Source organism: Oncorhynchus keta, chromosome 12 (genome assembly GCF_023373465.1).
Source record: "Oncorhynchus keta strain PuntledgeMale-10-30-2019 chromosome 12, Oket_V2, whole genome shotgun sequence".
Lineage (NCBI taxonomy): Eukaryota > Metazoa > Chordata > Actinopteri > Salmoniformes > Salmonidae > Oncorhynchus > Oncorhynchus keta.
Genome location: NC_068432.1, coordinates 53,524,112 through 53,541,078, shown reverse-complemented (window position 1 = coordinate 53,541,078; position 16,967 = coordinate 53,524,112). Strand labels below are relative to the sequence as shown.

The 16,967-nt window shown below is 44.5% G+C and overlaps 1 protein-coding gene across 1 annotated transcript in view; it reads left to right on the top strand.

Annotated features, from left to right (window-relative positions):
• Positions 1–16,967, top strand: part of dcc (DCC netrin 1 receptor) — a 681,343-nt gene that overhangs the window by 358,848 nt on the left and 305,528 nt on the right. The gene's annotated exons all lie outside the window — the stretch shown is intronic.

Below are 16,967 nucleotides of genomic sequence, written 5' to 3'. Positions count from 1 at the left end.
TGCTTCACAACAGTATCTCGGACCTGCCTGGTGTGTTCCTTGTTCTTCATGATGCTCTCTGCGCTTTTAACGGACCACTGAGACTATCACAGTGCAGGTGCATTTATACGGAGACTTGATTACACACAGGTGGATTGTATTTATCATCATTAGTCATTTAGGTCAACATTGGATCATTCAGAGATCCTCACTGAACTTCTGGAGAGAGTTTGCTGCACTGAAAGTAAAGGGGCTGAATAATTTTGCACGCCCAATTTTTCAGTTTTTGAATTGTTAAAAAGTTTGAAATATCCAATAAATGTCGTTCCACTTCATGATTGTGTCCCACTTGTTGCTGATTCTTCACCAAAAAAGACAGTTTTATATCTTTATGTTTGAAGCCTGAAATGTGGCAAAAGGTCGCAAAGGGGCCGAATACTTTCGCAAGGCACTGTATATGGCCAATATATCACGGCTAAAGACTGCTCTTATGCACGACACAATGTATCCCACAGCCCTTAGCTGTGGGATACGGCAGGGTAGCCTAGTGGTTAGAGCGGCAGGGTAGCCTAGTGGTTAGAGCGGCAGGGTAGCCTAGTGGTTAGAGCGGCAGGGTAGCCTAGTGTGTAGAGGCGGCAGGTAGTCTAGTGGTTATAGCGGCAGGGTAGCCAAGTCCAAACCCCCGAGCTGACAAGGTACAAATCTGTCATTCTGCCCCTGAACAGGCAGTTAACCCACTGTTCCTAGGCTGTAGTTGAAAATAAGAATATGTTATTAACTGACTATTGGTCATATACCACAACCCCCCCCCCCCCAGGTGCCTTACTGCTATATTATAAACTAGTTACCAATGTAATTAGAGCAGTAAAAATAAATGTTTTGTCATACCCGTGGTATACAGTCTGATATTCCAACGTCTGTCAACCAGTCAGCATTTCAGGGCTCGACCCACCCAGGCTCTTTATAAAAGGGTATTCCTCAAGCTCTGTTATCCAAATGTTTTCAGAGACCTAAATAAAAAACAATGATCATAGCAGGTTACAAAGTAGCGCTGTCGTAGCTACGTTCTGATGTATGGTTTGTCACTTGTCAGGGACTGGTCCAAATTCGTCATGTTTCGTCATCAGCTGTGTGAGAGTACTTGATTTGAGTTTAATTTTTTTTTTTTTACAGGGACAGTGCACATCAATCGACGTTTCGATAAAAGTGCCAGTTTTAGCCACCCGGCTAATTTTCAACCGCATTCCCTGGGCAGGTTATTAAAAACAATTACAATACAGACAATCATTGAGTAGTGAGCACACTCAGAGACACATAGAACAAGCAAAACGTAGCATACAGACAGAGCGATATAAGACAAAAAGCAACAAGACATGCAACCCAACATCTTTGGGACATCCCTAACGCTAAACCCTAACCATAGCCTTTACCTAACCCCCGAACCTTAACCCTTACCATACATAACCATTTTAAATGTTAAATTCATCCCAAGGATCCCGGATAGCAAGGACCCTTCACAGAGGCAACGCTTGTGGAGGCGAGTCAGTGCTGTGCGGTATATTTTGTAATGGATGTTCTTCCAGAATTCAGTGGCTTACAGCCCTACAGTCGAGGAAAACATAGCTGAATACATTGCTCTACTAGCAACCACCCATAAACCCCCTCTACAGGTACAGAGGCCGAGGACGAGCATGGACACAGACACGACTGCTTAATGGTTCTCTCATCTCTGAAAGTGTTGATTCAATCTACACACTGTGTTAATTATCTTAGGGGGATTGAAGGGGCGAGGAGAGAGAGGTGAGAGGGGGAATATCTGAGTGAAGGGTGAGGAGAGAGAGGTGAGAGGGGGAATATCTGAGTGAAGGGTGAGGAGAGAGAGGTGAGAGGGGGAATATCTGAGTGAAGGGTGAGGAGAGAGAGGTGAGAGGGGGAATATCTGAGTGAAGGGTGAGGAGAGAGAGGTGAGAGGGGGAATATCTGAGTGAAGGGTGAGGAGAGAGAGGTGAGAGGGTGAATATCTGAGTGAAGGGTGAGGAGAGAGAGGTGAGAGGGGGAATATCTGAGTGAAGGGTGAGGAGAGAGAGGTGAGAGGGGGAATATCTGAGTGAAGGGTGAGGAGAGAGAGGTGAGAGGGGGAATATCTGAGTGAAGGGGGAATGAGAGGAGAGAGGGGAATATCTGAGTGAAGGGTGAGGGGAGAATATCTGAGTGAAGGGTGAGGAGAGAGGTGAGAGGGGAATATCTGAGTGAGAGGGGGAGGTGAATATCTGAGTGAAGGGGAGAGAGAGGTGAGGGGAATATCTGAGTGAAGGGTGAGGAGAGAGAGGTGAGAGGGGGGAATATCTGAGTGAAGGGTGAGGAGAGAGAGGTGAGAGGGGGAATATCTGAGTGAAGGGTGAGGAGAGAGAGGTGAGAGGGGGAATATCTGAGTGAAGGGTGAGGAGAGAGAGGTGAGAGGGGAATATCTGAGTGAAGGGTGAGGAGAGAGAGGTGAGAGGGGGAATATCTGAGTGAAGGGTGAGGAGAGAGAGGTGAGAGGGGGAATATCTGAGTGAAGGGTGAGGAGAGAGAGGTGAGAGGGGGAATATCTGAGTGAAGGGTGAGGAGAGAGAGGTGAGAGGGGGAATATCTGAGTGAAGGGCGAGGAGAGAGAGGTGAGAGGGGGAATATCTGAGTGAAGGGCGAGGAGAGAGAGGTGAGAGGGGGAATATCTGAGTGAAGGGCGAGGAGAGAGAGGTGAGAGGGGGAATATCTGAGTGAAGGGTGAGGAGAGAGAGGTGAGAGGGGAATATCTGAGTGAAGGGTGAGGAGAGAGAGGTGAGAGGGGGAATATCTGAGTGAAGGGTGAGGAGAGAGAGGTGAGAGGGGGAATATCTGAGTGAAGGGTGAGGAGAGAGAGGTGAGAGGGGGAATATCTGAGTGAAGGGTGAGGAGAGAGAGGTGAGAGGGGGAATATCTGAGTGAAGGGCGAAGGGTGAGGAGAGAGAAGGTGAGAGGGGTGAGAGGGGGAATATCTGAGTGAAGGGTGAGGAGAAGAGGTAGGGGGTGAATATCTGAGTGAAGGGTGAAATGAGAGGGGAATATCTGAGTAAAGGGTGAGGATTTAGAGGGGGAATATCTGAGTGAAGGGTGAGGAGAGAGAGGTGAGAGGGGGAATATCTGAGTGAAGGGTGAGGAGAGAGAGGTGAGAGGGGGAATATCTGAGTGAAGGGTGAGGAGAGAGAGGTGAGAGGGGGAATATCTGAGTGAAGGGTGAGGAGAGAGAGGTGAGAGGGGGAATATCTGAGTGAAGGGTGAGGAGAGAGAGGTGAGAGGGGGAATATCTGAGTGAAGGGTGAGGAGAGAGAGAGAGGGGGAATATCTGATGAAGGGTCCAGTAGAGGGGGAATATCTGACTGATATGAGAGGGGGAATATCTGAGTGAGGGGTGAGGAGAGAGAGGTGACCAGGGGGGAATATCTGAGTGAAGGGCGAGTATCTGAGTGAGGGTGACACCACCAATATCTGACAAGGGTGATCATTGATGTCCAGTAGACATTTACATACAGTACCATAGCACCACCAGTGTGTTGGGTTTCCACAGGTAATTGAGCTGGCAACGTCATTCATGTCCAGTACACCACCACCACCAGATCATTCATGTCCAGTACACCACCACCACAGATCATTCATGTCCAGTACACCACCACCACCACAGATCATTCATGTCCAGTACACCACCACCACCACAGATCATTCATGTCCAGTACACCACCACCACAGATCATTCATGTCCAGTACACCACCACCACCACAGATCATTCATGTCCAGTACACCACCACCACCACCACAGATCATTCATGTCCAGTACACCCACCACCACCACAGATCATTCATGTCCAGTACACCACCACCACCACCACAGATCATTCATGTCCAGTACACCACCACCACCACCACCACAGATCATTCATGTCCAGTACACCACCACCACAGATCATTCATGTCCAGTACACCACCACCACCACCACAGATCATTCATGTCCAGTACACCACCACCACAGATCATTCATGTCCAGTACACCACCACCACCACCACCACCACCACCACGGCACAGCGTGTCCCCTTCATACGGAGTGTGTAACTTTTCAATGCCCATTAGGCTCACACTCCAAAGACAAGGCACTCAAACCAGGCTTTAGAAAGTCAAGTGTCTCTGGCATGATATGGGCCAACTACAGCCTATCTCAACAACATTCCCTGCTAGCTTTGCTTTGTGTTGGACGTGAATCACACGCGTCATCTGTGTCCTGCGTCCCAAATGGAGCCCTATTCTCTTCTCTATGTGAAGTCGTTTAACCCGGAGACCATAGGGAGCCATCTGGGAAGTCATCATCTGTCGTTATCCATAAAGAGCACGCTGCGAATAGAGAAGTAGCCAGTAGGCAGTAGTCTGGTGGTGTTTATAGCCTGACCACATCAAGGAAACTTCAAAAAGCAATATACGCTATTCAGTTGAAGACGTGGTCCTTCTGTAGCTCAGTTGGTAGAGCATGGCGCTTGTAACGCCAGGGTAGTGGGTTCGATTCCCGGGACCACCCATACGTAGAATGTATGCACACATGACTGTAAGTCGCTTTGGATAAAAGCGTCTGCTAAATGGCATATATTATTATTATTATTATTATTATATTATAAGACGGAAGTTTACATACACTTTATGTAGTAAAACTAGTTTTTCAACCACTCCACACTTGTGCATGACACAAGTAATTTTTCCAACAATTGTTTACAGACAGATTATTTAACTTATAATTCAGTGTATCACAATTCCAGTGGGTCAGAAGTTTACATACACTAAGTTGACTGTGCCTTTTAAACAGCTTGGAAAATACCAGAAAATGATGTCATGGCTTTAGAAGCTTCCGATAGGCTAATTGACCTAATTTGAGTCAATTGGAGGTGTATCTGTGGATATATTTCAAGGCCTACCTTCAAACTCAGTACGCAAGTATAAACACCATGGGACCACGTACTTTTGTGCAATAAGTGCAAATTAATCACAGAACAACAGCAAAGGACCTTGTGAAGATGCTGGATGAAACAGGTACTAAAGTATCTATATCCACAGCAAAACGTTATATCGACATAACCTGAAAGGTCGCTCTGCAAGGAAGAAGCCACTGCTCCAAAACTGTCATAAAAAAGCCAGAATACGGTTTGCAACTTCACATGGGGACAAAATCATATTTTTTGGAGAAATGTCCTCTGGTCTGATGAAACAAAAATAGAACTGTTTGGCCATAATCACCATTGTTATGTTTGGGGGAAAAAGGGGGAGGCTTGCAAGCCGAAGAACACCATCCCAACCGTGAAGCACGGGGGTGGCAGCATCATGTTGTGGGGGTGCTTTGCTGCAGGAGGGACTGGTGCACTTCACATAATAGATAGCTTCATGAGGCCGGAAAATTACGTGGATATATTGAAGCAACATCTCAAGACATCAGTCAGGAAGTTACAGCTTGGTTACAAATGGGTCTTCCAAATGGACAATGACCCCAAGCATACTTCCAAAGTTGTGGCAAAATGGCTTAAGGACAACAAAGTCAAGGTAATGGAGTGGCCATCACAAAGCCCTGACCTCAATCCTACGGAACATTTGTGGGCAGAACTGAAAAAGCGTGTGCGAGCAAGGAGGCCTACAAACCTGACTCAGTTACACCAGCTCTGCCAGGAGGAATGGACCAAAATACACCCAACTTATTGTGGGAAGCTTGTGTAAGTCTACCTGAAGCATTTGAACCAAGTTAAACAATTTAAAGGCAATGCTACCAAATACTAATTGAGTGTATGTAAACTTCTGACCCACTGGGAATGTGATGAAAGAAATATAAGCTGAAATAAATCATTCTCTCTACTATTATTCTCACATTTCACATTCTTAAAATAAAGTGGTGATCCTAACTGACCTTAGGGAATTTTTACTGGGATTAAATGTCAGGAATTGTGAAAAACTGAGATTAAATGTATTTGGCTGAGGTGTATGTAAACATCCGACTTCAACAACTGTATCTATGTATGTGGCCTCCCCTTCAAATTTGTGGATTCGGCTATTTCAGCCACATCCGTTGTTGACACGTGTATAAAATAGAGCACACAGCCATGCGATCTCCATAAACAAACATTTGACAGTAGAATGGCCTTACTGAAGAGCTCAGTGACTTGCAACGTGGCACATTTATAGGATACCACCTTTCCAATAAGTCAATTTGTCAAATTTCTGCCCTGCTTAGACCTACCCCCCTGGTCAACTGTAAGTGCTGAAGTGGAAACGTCTAGGAGCAACAACGGCTCAGCCGCAAAGTGGCAGGCCGCACAAGCTCACAGAATGGGACTGCAGAGTGTTAAAGCGTGTGGATTGGAAACGCGTTTCTCTGGAGCGATGTGACAGACCGACTGACAAATCTTTTGTTTGGCGGATGCCAGGAGAACGCTACCTGCCCAAATGGATAGTGCCAACTGTAAAGTTTGGTGTCGTAGGAATCATGATCTGGACAGTTTGACATTCTAGACAATTCTGTGCTTCCAACTTTGTGGCAACAGTTTGGGGAAGGCTATTTTCCTGCTTCAGCATGACAATGCCCCCATGCACAAAGCAAGGTCCAATACAGAAATGGTTTGTCGAAGAGTGGAGGCTGTTATAGCAGCAATGTTCCAACATCTAGTGGAAAGCCTTCCCAGAAGAGTGGAGGCTGTTATAGAAGCAAAGGGGGGCGACCATCTCCATATTAATGCCCATGAGTTTGGAATGAGATGTTCAACGAGCAGGTTTCCACATACTTTTTCGTCATGTTGTGTAGATTCACTGGGCATTGTGCGGAGTAGGTCCCAAATGCCACTCTATTCTCTATGTAGTGTACCTCTTTGGACCAGGACCCATAGGGCTCTGTATGGACTATATAGGTAATATATAGGTAATATATAGGTAATATATAGGTAATAGGCAGTTCATCCATTTGTTATCGTTTCATTTGAAAGACGGGAGGATGGATCTATCTTCAATACTCTGGACTTGTTGTTTCTCTCAGATGTGTGCTGACGGTGCACAACACAGCTGTAGAGAGAGAACACACACACACACACACACACACACACACACACACACACACACACACACACACACACACACACACACACACACACACACACACACACACACACACACACACACACACACACACACACACACACACACACACACTTTATCTGGCTCTCTCTCCCTCTCTCTAGCTCTCTCTCCCTCTCTCTAGCTTTCTCTCCCTCTCTCTGGTTCACTCTCCCTCTCTCTAGCTCTCTCTCCCTCTCTCTGGTTCACTCTCCCTCTCTCTAGCTCTCTCTCCCTCTCTCTGGTTCACTCTCCCTCTCTCTGGTTCACTCTCCCTCTCTCTAGCTCTCTCTCCCTCTCTCTAGCTCTCTCTCTCTCTCTCTAGCTCTCTCTCCCTCTCGCTAGCACTCTCCCCCTCTCTCTAGCACTCTCCCCCTCTCTCTACCACTCTCTCCCTCTCTCTCGCTCTCTTTCCCTCTCTCTAGCTCACTGTCCCGCTCTCTAGCTCTCTGTCCCTCTCTCTAGCTCTCACTCCCTCTCTCTAGCACTCTCTCCCTCTCTCTAGCTCTCTTTCCCTCTCTCTAGCTCTCTGTCCCGCTCTCTAGCTCTCTTTCCCTCTCTCTAGCTCTCTGTCCCGCTCTCTAGCTCTCTGTCCCTCTCTCTGGTTCACTCTCGCTCTCTCTAGCTCTCTGTCCCTCTCTCTAGCTCTCTCTCCCTCTCTCTAGCTCTCTCTCCCTCTCTCTATCTCTCTCTCTCTCTCCCTCTCTCTAGCTCTCTGTCCCTCTCTTTTGCTCACTCTCCCTCTCTCTGATTTTCTCTCTCTCCCTCTCTCTAGCTCACTCTCCCTCTCTCCGGTTCACTCTCCCTCTCTCTAGCACACTCTTGCTCTCTCTCTCTCTCTCTCTCTCTCTCTCTCTCTCTCTCTCTCTCTCTCTCTCTCTCTCTTTCTCTAGCTCTATCTACCTCTATCTCTCTAGCTCACTGTCTCTGTCTCTTTCTATAGCTCTCTCCCTCTAGCTCACTGTCTCTCTCTCTCGCTCTCTCTTCATCCCTGGCTGGCAGACCCATTTTAAAAGCTGACACGTCTGCTGGAGGCTGAATCTGCCTGTCGCACTCCAACGGATCCAACACAGGCACAAGACGGATGGAGGGGTGGAGAGAGAGAAAGCGTGATAGATGGAGGTAGAGAGAGGGATGGAGAGAGGGGAGAAAGGAGATAATATAGGGGAGGGAGGGAGGTAGGTAGGGAGGAAACCAGCACCTGATAACAATAACAGTTAGAGCTCCGGATCCGGCCTTTGGGGAGTCAGTTCAGGTTTTCTGTGTGACATCGCTGCAGATAGCATGAGTGCTGTGAGGACTATAAAACACTACTCTATGGCCCAGCACACTGAGAGATGGAGAGAGACCTACAGTACCTACCTACCTAGCCAGCCAGCCAACCAGCCAACCAACCAGCCAGCCAGCCAGCCAGCCAACCAGCCTGCCTAGAGCCAGGTCTGCCTACAAGTTATGGAACATCTGCTCTTGTAGTATTGCTCCTGTGAAAGAGAAAGCCTCCACTTCTATGTCAAAGATAATAAAACACTACAGTATACTACAATCTGCAAAAACACTACAGTATACTACAATCTGCAAAAACACTACAGTAACTACAATCTGCAAAAACACTACAGTATACTACAATCTGCAAAAACACTACAGTATACTACAATCTGCCAAAACACTACAGTATACTACAATCTGCCAAAACACTACAGTAACTACAATCTGCAAAAACACTACAGTATACTACAATCTGCAAAAACACTACAGTATACTACAATCTGCAAAAACACTACAGTATACTACAATCTGCAAAAACACTACAGTATACTACAATCTGCAAAAATACTACAGTATACTACAATCTGCAAAAACACTACAGTATACTACAATCTGCCAAAACAGTACAGTATACTACAATCTGCAAAAACACTACAGTATACTACAATCTGCAAAAACACTACAGTATACTACAATCTGCAAAAACACTACAGTATACTACAATCTGCAAAAACACTACAGTATACAACAATCTGCAAAAACACTACAGTATACTACAATCTGCAAAAACAGTACAGTATACTACAATCTGCAAAAACAGTACAGTATACTACAATCTGCCAAAACACTACAGTATACTACAATCTGCCAAAACACTACAGTATACTACAATCTGCAAAAACACTACAGTATACTACAATCTGCAAAAACACTACAGTATACTACAATCTGCAAAAACACTACAGTATACTACAATCTGCCAAAACACTACAGTAACTACAATCTGCAAAAACACTACAGTATACTACAATCTGCAAAAACACTACAGTATACTACAATCTGCAAAAACACTACAGTATACTACAATCCGCCAAAACACTACAGTATACTACAATCTGCAAAAACACTACAGTATACTACAATCTGCAAAAACACTACAGTATACTACAATCTGCAAAAACACTACAGTATACTACAATCTGCAAAAACACTACAGTATACTACAATCTGCCAAAACACTACAGTATACTACAATCTGCAAAAACACTACAGTATACTACAATCTGCAAAAACACTACAGTATACTACAATCTGCAAAAACACTACAGTATACTACAATCTGCAAAAACACTACAGTAACTACAATCTGCAAAAACACTACAGTATACTACAATCTGCAAAAACACTACAGTATACTACAATCTGCCAAAACACTACAGTAACTACAATCTGCAAAAACACTACAGTATACTACAATCTGCAAAAACACTACAGTATACTACAATCTGCAAAAACACTACAGTATACTACAATCTGCAAAAACACTACAGTATACTACAATCTGCAAAAATACTACAGTATACTACAATCTGCAAAAACACTACAGTATACTACAATCTGCCAAAACAGTACAGTATACTACAATCTGCAAAAACACTACAGTATACTACAATCTGCAAAAACACTACAGTATACTACAATCTGCAAAAACACTACAGTATACTACAATCTGCAAAAACAGTACAGTATACTACAATCTGCAAAAACACTACAGTATACTACAATCTGCAAAAACACTACAGTATACTACAATCTGCAAAAACAGTACAGTATACTACAATCTGCCAAAACACTACAGTAACTACAATCTGCAAAAACACTACAGTATACTACAATCTGCAAAAACACTACAGTATACTACAATCTGCAAAAACACTACAGTATACTACAATCTGCCAAAACACTACAGTAACTACAATCTGCAAAAACACTACAGTAACTACAATCTGCAAAAACACTACAGTATACTACAATCTGCAAAAACACTACAGTATACTACAATCTGCAAAAACACTACAGTATACTACAATCCGCCAAAACACTACAGTATACTACAATCTGCAAAAACACTACAGTATACTACAATCTGCAAAAACACTACAGTATACTACAATCTGCAAAAACACTACAGTATACTACAATCTGCAAAAACACTACAGTATACTACAATCTGCCAAAACACTACAGTATACTACAATCTGCAAAAACACTACAGTATACTACAATCTGCAAAAACACTACAGTATACTACAATCTGCAAAAACACTACAGTATACTACAATCTGCAAAAACACTACAGTATACTACAATCTGCAAAAACACTACAGTATACTACAATCTGCCAAAACACTACAGTATACTACAATCTGCAAAAACACTACAATCTGCAAAAACACTACAGTATACTACAATCTGCAAAAACACTACAGTATACTACAATCTGCAAAAATACTACAGTATACTACAATCTGCAAAAACACTACAGTATACTACAATCTGCCAAAACAGTACAGTATACTACAATCTGCAAAAACACTACAGTATACTACAATCTGCAAAAACACTACAGTATACTACAATCTGCAAAAACACTACAGTATACTACAATCTGCAAAAACACTACAGTATACTACAATCTGCAAAAACACTACAGTATACTACAATCTGCAAAAATACTACAGTATACTACAATCTGCAAAAACACTACAGTATACTACAATCTGCAAAAACAGTACAGTATACTACAATCTGCCAAAACACTACAGTATACTACAATCTGCCAAAACACTACAGTATACTACAATCTGCAAAAACACTACAGTATACTACAATCTGCCAAAACACTACAGTAACTACAATCTGCCAAAACACTACAGTATACTACAATCTGCAAAAACATTACAGTATACTACAATCTGCAAAAACATTACAGTATACTACAATCTGCAAAAACATTACAGTATACTACAATCTGCCAAAACACTACAGTATACTACAATCTGCAAAAACACTACAGTATACTACAATCTGCAAAAACATTACAGTATACTACAATCTGCAAAAACATTACAGTATACTACAATCTGCAAAAACACTACAATCTGCAAAAACACTACAGTATGTAAACCATAGTAAATATATTATAGTACTCGTTTTGTGTGTGTGTGTGTGTGTGTGTGTGTGTACAGTTTGACTGCCAGAGGAACCATGACAACATGACCGCGTCAACGACAGTCAGTAATACAGTGACATACGCTTCCAGCAGCATCTGTTGTACTTCCTGTTGAGGTGTACCAATGTGTCTGTGTGGAGTACTTCCTGTTGAGGTGTACCAATGTGTCTGTGTGGAGTACTTCCTGTTGAGGTGTACCAATGTGTCTGTGTGGAGTACTTCCTGTTGAGGTGTACCAATGTGTCTGTGTGGAGTACTTCCTGTTGAGGTGTACCAATTTGTCTGTGTTGTACTTCCTGTTGAGGTGTGTCTATGTGTCTGTGTGGAGTACTTCCTGTTGAGGTGTACCAATGTGTCTGTGTGGAGTACTTCCTGTTGAGGTGTACCAATGTGTCTGTGTGGAGTACTTCCTGTTGAGGTGTACCAATGTGTCTGTGTGGAGTACTTCCTGTTGAGGTGTACCAATGTGTCTGTGTGGAGTACTTCCTGTTGAGGTGTACCAATGTGTCTGTGTGGAGTACTTCCTGTTGAGGTGTACCAATGTGTCTGTGTGGAGTACTTCCTGTTGAGGTGCACCAATGTGTCTGTGTGGAGTACTTCCTGTTGAGGTGTACCAATGTGTCTGTGTGTTGTACTTCTTGTTGAGGTGTGTCTGTGTGGAGTACTTCCTGTTGAGGTGTACCAATGTGTCTGTGTGTTGTACTTCCTGTTGAGGTGTGTCTGTGTGGAGTACTTCCTGTTGAGGTGTACCAATTTGTCTGTGTGTTGTACTTCCTGTTGAGGTGTGTCTGTGTGGAGTACTTCCTGTTGAGGTGTACCAATTTGTCTGTGTGTTGTACTTCCTGTTGAGGTGTGTCTGTGTGTCTGTCTGTGGTACTACCTGTTGAGGTGTACCACTGTGTCTGTGTGGAGTACTTCCTGTTGAGGTGTACCAATGTGTCTGTGTGGAGTACTTCCTGTTGAGGTGTACCAATGTGTCTGTGTGGAGTACTTCCTGTTGAGGTGTACCAATTTGTCTGTGTGTTTTACTTCTTGTGGAAGTGTGTCTGTGTGGAGTACTTCCTGTTGAGGTGTGTCTGTGTGGAGTACTTCCTGTTAACACATAACATAACTGTAACTGTAGCTACAGAGGGATGTTTGTCAGAAGCTGTGTTTGGGGTCTCTATTTGACTGGCAAATTACATTATTGTAGTAGCTTTAGGTGTGACAGATCGAGTCTATCTAACATCTCTTTTCTATTTGTACCAATGACCTGCCACTGGCATTAAACAAAGCCTGTGTGTCCAGGTATACTGATGATTCAACCATAAACACATCACCAACCACAGCTAATGAAGTCACTGAAACCCTTAACAAAAGAGTTGCAGTCTGTTTTGGAATGGGGTGGCCAGTAATAAACTGGTCCTGAACATCTCTAAAACTAAGAGCATTATGTTTGGTACAATTCATTCCTTAAGTTCTAGACCTCAGCTGGATCTGGTAATGAATGGTGTGTCTGTTGAACAAGTTAAGGAGACTACATTACTTGGTGTTCCCTTAGATTGTAAACTGTCCTGGTCAAAACATATGGATTCAATGGTTGTAAAGATGAGGAGAGGTCTGTCTGCAATGAAGAGATGGGGAGAGGTCTGTCTGCAATGAAGAGATGGGGAGAGGTCTGTCTGTAATAAAGAGATGGGGAGAGGTCTGTCTGTAATATAGAGATGGGGAGAGGTCTGTCTGTAATAAAGAGATGGGGATAGGTCTGTCTGTAATAAAGAGATGGGGAGAGGTCTGTCTGCAATAAAGAGATGGGGAGAGATCTGTCTGTAATAAAGAGATGGGGAGAGGTCTGTCTGTAACAAAGAGATGGGGAGAGGTCTGTCTGTAATAAAGAGATGGGGAGAGGTCTGTCTGTAACAAAGAGATGGGGAGAGGTCTGTCTGTAATAAAGAGATGGGGAGAGGTCTGTCTGTAATAAAGAGATGGGGAGAGGTCTGTCTGTAATATAGAGATGGGGAGAGGTCTGTCTGTAATAAAGAGATGGGGAGAGGTCTGTCTGTAATAAAGAGATGGGGAGAGGTCTGTCTGTAATATAGAGATGGGGAGAGGTCTGGCTGTAATAAAGAGATGGGGAGAGGTCTGTCTGTAATAAAGAGATGGGGAGAGGTCTGTCTGTAATAAAGAGATGGGGAGAGGTCTGTCTGTAATAAAGAGATGGGGAGAGGTCTGTCTGTAATAAAGAGATGGGGAGAGGTCTGTCTGTAATAAAGAGATGGGGAGAGGTCTGTCTGTAATATAGAGATGGGGAGAGGTCTGTCTGTAATAAAGAGATGGGGAGAGGTCTGTCTGTAATAAAGAGATGGGGAGAGGTCTGTCTGTAATATAGAGATGGGGAGAGGTCTGTCTGTAATAAAGAGATGGGGAGAGGTCTGTCTGTAATAAAGAGATGGGGAGAGGTCTGTCTGTAGTAAAGAGATGGGGAGAGGTCTGTCTGTAATAAAGAGATGGGGAGAGGTCTGGCTGTAATAAAGAGATGGGGAGAGGTCTGTCTGTAGTAAAGAGATGGGGAGAGGTCTGTCTGTAGTAAAGAGATGGGGAGAGGTCTGTCTGTAATATAGAGATGGGGAGAGGTCTGTCTGTAATAAAGAGATGGGGAGAGGTCTGTCTGTACTAAAGAGATGGGGAGAGGTCTGTCTGTAATAAAGAGATGGGGAGAGGTCTGTCTGCAATGAAGAGATGGGGAGAGGTCTGTCCTTAATAAAGAGATGGGGAGAGGTCTGTCTGCAATGAAGAGATGGGGAGAGGTCTGTCTGTAACAAAGAGATGGGGAGAGGTCTGTCTGCAATGAAGAGATGGGGAGAGGTCTGTCCTTAATAAAGAGATGGGGAGAGGTCTGTCTGCAATGAAGAGATGGGGAGAGGTCTGTCTGTAATATAGAGATGGGGAGAGGTCTGTCTGTAATAAAGAGATGGGGAGAGGTCTGTCTGTAACAAAGAGATGGGGAGAGGTCTGTCTGTAACAAAGAGATGGGGAGAGGTATGTCTGTAACAAAGAGATGGGGAGAGGTCTGTCTGCAATGAAGAGATGGGGAGAGGTCTGTCTGTAACAAAGAGATGGGGAGAGGTCTGTCTGCAATGAAGAGATGGGGAGAGGTCTGTCTGTAATAAAGAGATGGGGAGAGGTCTGTCTGCAATGAAGAGATGGGGAGAGGTCTGTCTGTAATAAAGAGATGGGGAGAGGTCTGTCTGTAATAAAGAGATGGGGAGAGGTCTGTCTGTAACAAAGAGATGGGGAGAGGTCTGTCTGTAACAAAGAGATGGGGAGAGGTCTGTCTGTAATAAAGAGATGGGGAGAGGTCTGTCTGTAACAAAGAGATGGGGAGAGGTCTGTCTGTAACAAAGAGATGGGGAGAGGTCTGTCTGCAATGAAGAGATGGGGAGAGGTCTGTCTGCAATGAAGAGATGGGGAGAGGTCTGTCTGTAACAAAGAGATGGGGAGAGGTCTGTCTGCAATGAAGAGATGGGGAGAGGTCTGTCTGTAATAAAGAGATGGGGAGAGGTCTGTCTGTAATAAAGAGATGGGGAGAGGTCTGTCTGTAATATAGAGATGGGGAGAGGTCTGTCTGTAATAAAGAGATGGGGATAGGTCTGTCTGTAATAAAGAGATGGGGAGAGGTCTGTCTGTAATAAAGAGATGGGGAGAGGTCTGTCTGTAATATAGAGATGGGGAGAGGTCTGTCTGTAATAAAGAGATGGGGATAGGTCTGTCTGTAATAAAGAGATGGGGAGAGGTCTGTCTGTAACAAAGAGATGGGGAGAGGTCTGTCTGCAATGAAGAGATGGGGAGAGGTCTGTCCTTAATAAAGAGATGGGGAGAGGTCTGTCTGCAATGAAGAGATGGGGAGAGGTCTGTCTGTAACAAAGAGATGGGGAGAGGTCTGTCTGTAATAAAGAGATGGGGAGAGGTCTGTCTGTAATAAAGAGATGGGGAGAGGTCTGTCTGTAATAAAGAGATGGGGATAGGTCTGTCTGTAATAAAGAGATGGGGAGAGGTCTGTCTGTAATAAAGAGATGGGGAGAGGTCTGTCTGTAATAAAGAGATGGGGAGAGGTCTGTCTGTAATAAAGAGATGGGGAGAGGTCTGTCTGTAATAAAGAGATGGGGAGAGGTCTGTCTGTAATATAGAGATGGGGAGAGGTCTGTCTGTAATAAAGAGATGGGGAGAGGTCTGTCTGTAATAAAGAGATGGGGAGAGGTCTGTCTGTAATAAAGAGATGGGGAGAGGTCTGTCTGTAATATAGAGATGGGGAGAGGTCTGTCTGCAATGAAGAGATGGGGAGAGGTCTGTCCTTAATAAAGAGATGGGGAGAGGTCTGTCTGCAATGAAGAGATGGGGAGAGGTCTGTCTGTAACAAAGAGATGGGGAGAGGTCTGTCTGCAATGAAGAGATGGGGAGAGGTCTGTCTGCAATGAAGAGATGGGGAGAGGTCTGTCTGCAATGAAGAGATGGGGAGAGGTCTGTCCTTAATAAAGAGATGGGGAGAGGTCTGTCTGCAATGAAGAGATGGGGAGAGGTCTGTCTGTAACAAAGAGATGGGGAGAGGTCTGTCTGCAATGAAGAGATGGGGAGAGGTCTGTCTGTAATAAAGAGATGGGGAGAGGTCTGTCTGTAATGAAGAGATGGGGAGAGGTCTGTCTGTAATAAAGAGATGGGGAGAGGTCTGTCTGTAACAAAGAGATGGGGAGAGGTCTGTCTGCAATGAAGAGATGGGGAGAGGTCTGTCTGCAATGAAGAGATGGGGAGAGGTCTGTCTGTAACAAAGAGATGGGGAGAGGTCTGTCTGCAATGAAGAGATGGGGAGAGGTCTGTCTGTAATAAAGAGATGGGGAGAGGTCTGTCTGTAATAAAGAGATGGGGAGAGGTCTGTCTGTAATAAAGAGATGGGGAGAGGTCTGTCTGTAATAAAGAGATGGGGAGAGGTCTGTCTGTAACAAAGAGATGGGGAGAGGTCTGTCTGCAATGAAGAGATGGGGAGAGGTCTGTCTGCAATGAAGAGATGGGGAGAGGTCTGTCTGTAACAAAGAGATGGGGAGAGGTCTGTCTGCAATGAAGAGATGGGGAGAGGTCTGTCTGTAATAAAGAGATGGGGAGAGGTCTGTCTGTAATAAAGAGATGGGGAGAGGTCTGTCTGTAATAAAGAGATGGGGAGAGGTCTGTCTGTAACAAAGAGATGGGGAGAGGTCTGTCTGTAACAAAGAGATGGGGAGAGGTCTGTCTGCAATGAAGAGATGGGGAGAGGTCTGTCTGTAACAAAGAGATGGGGAGAGGTCTGTCTGTAATGAAGAGATGGGGAGAGGTC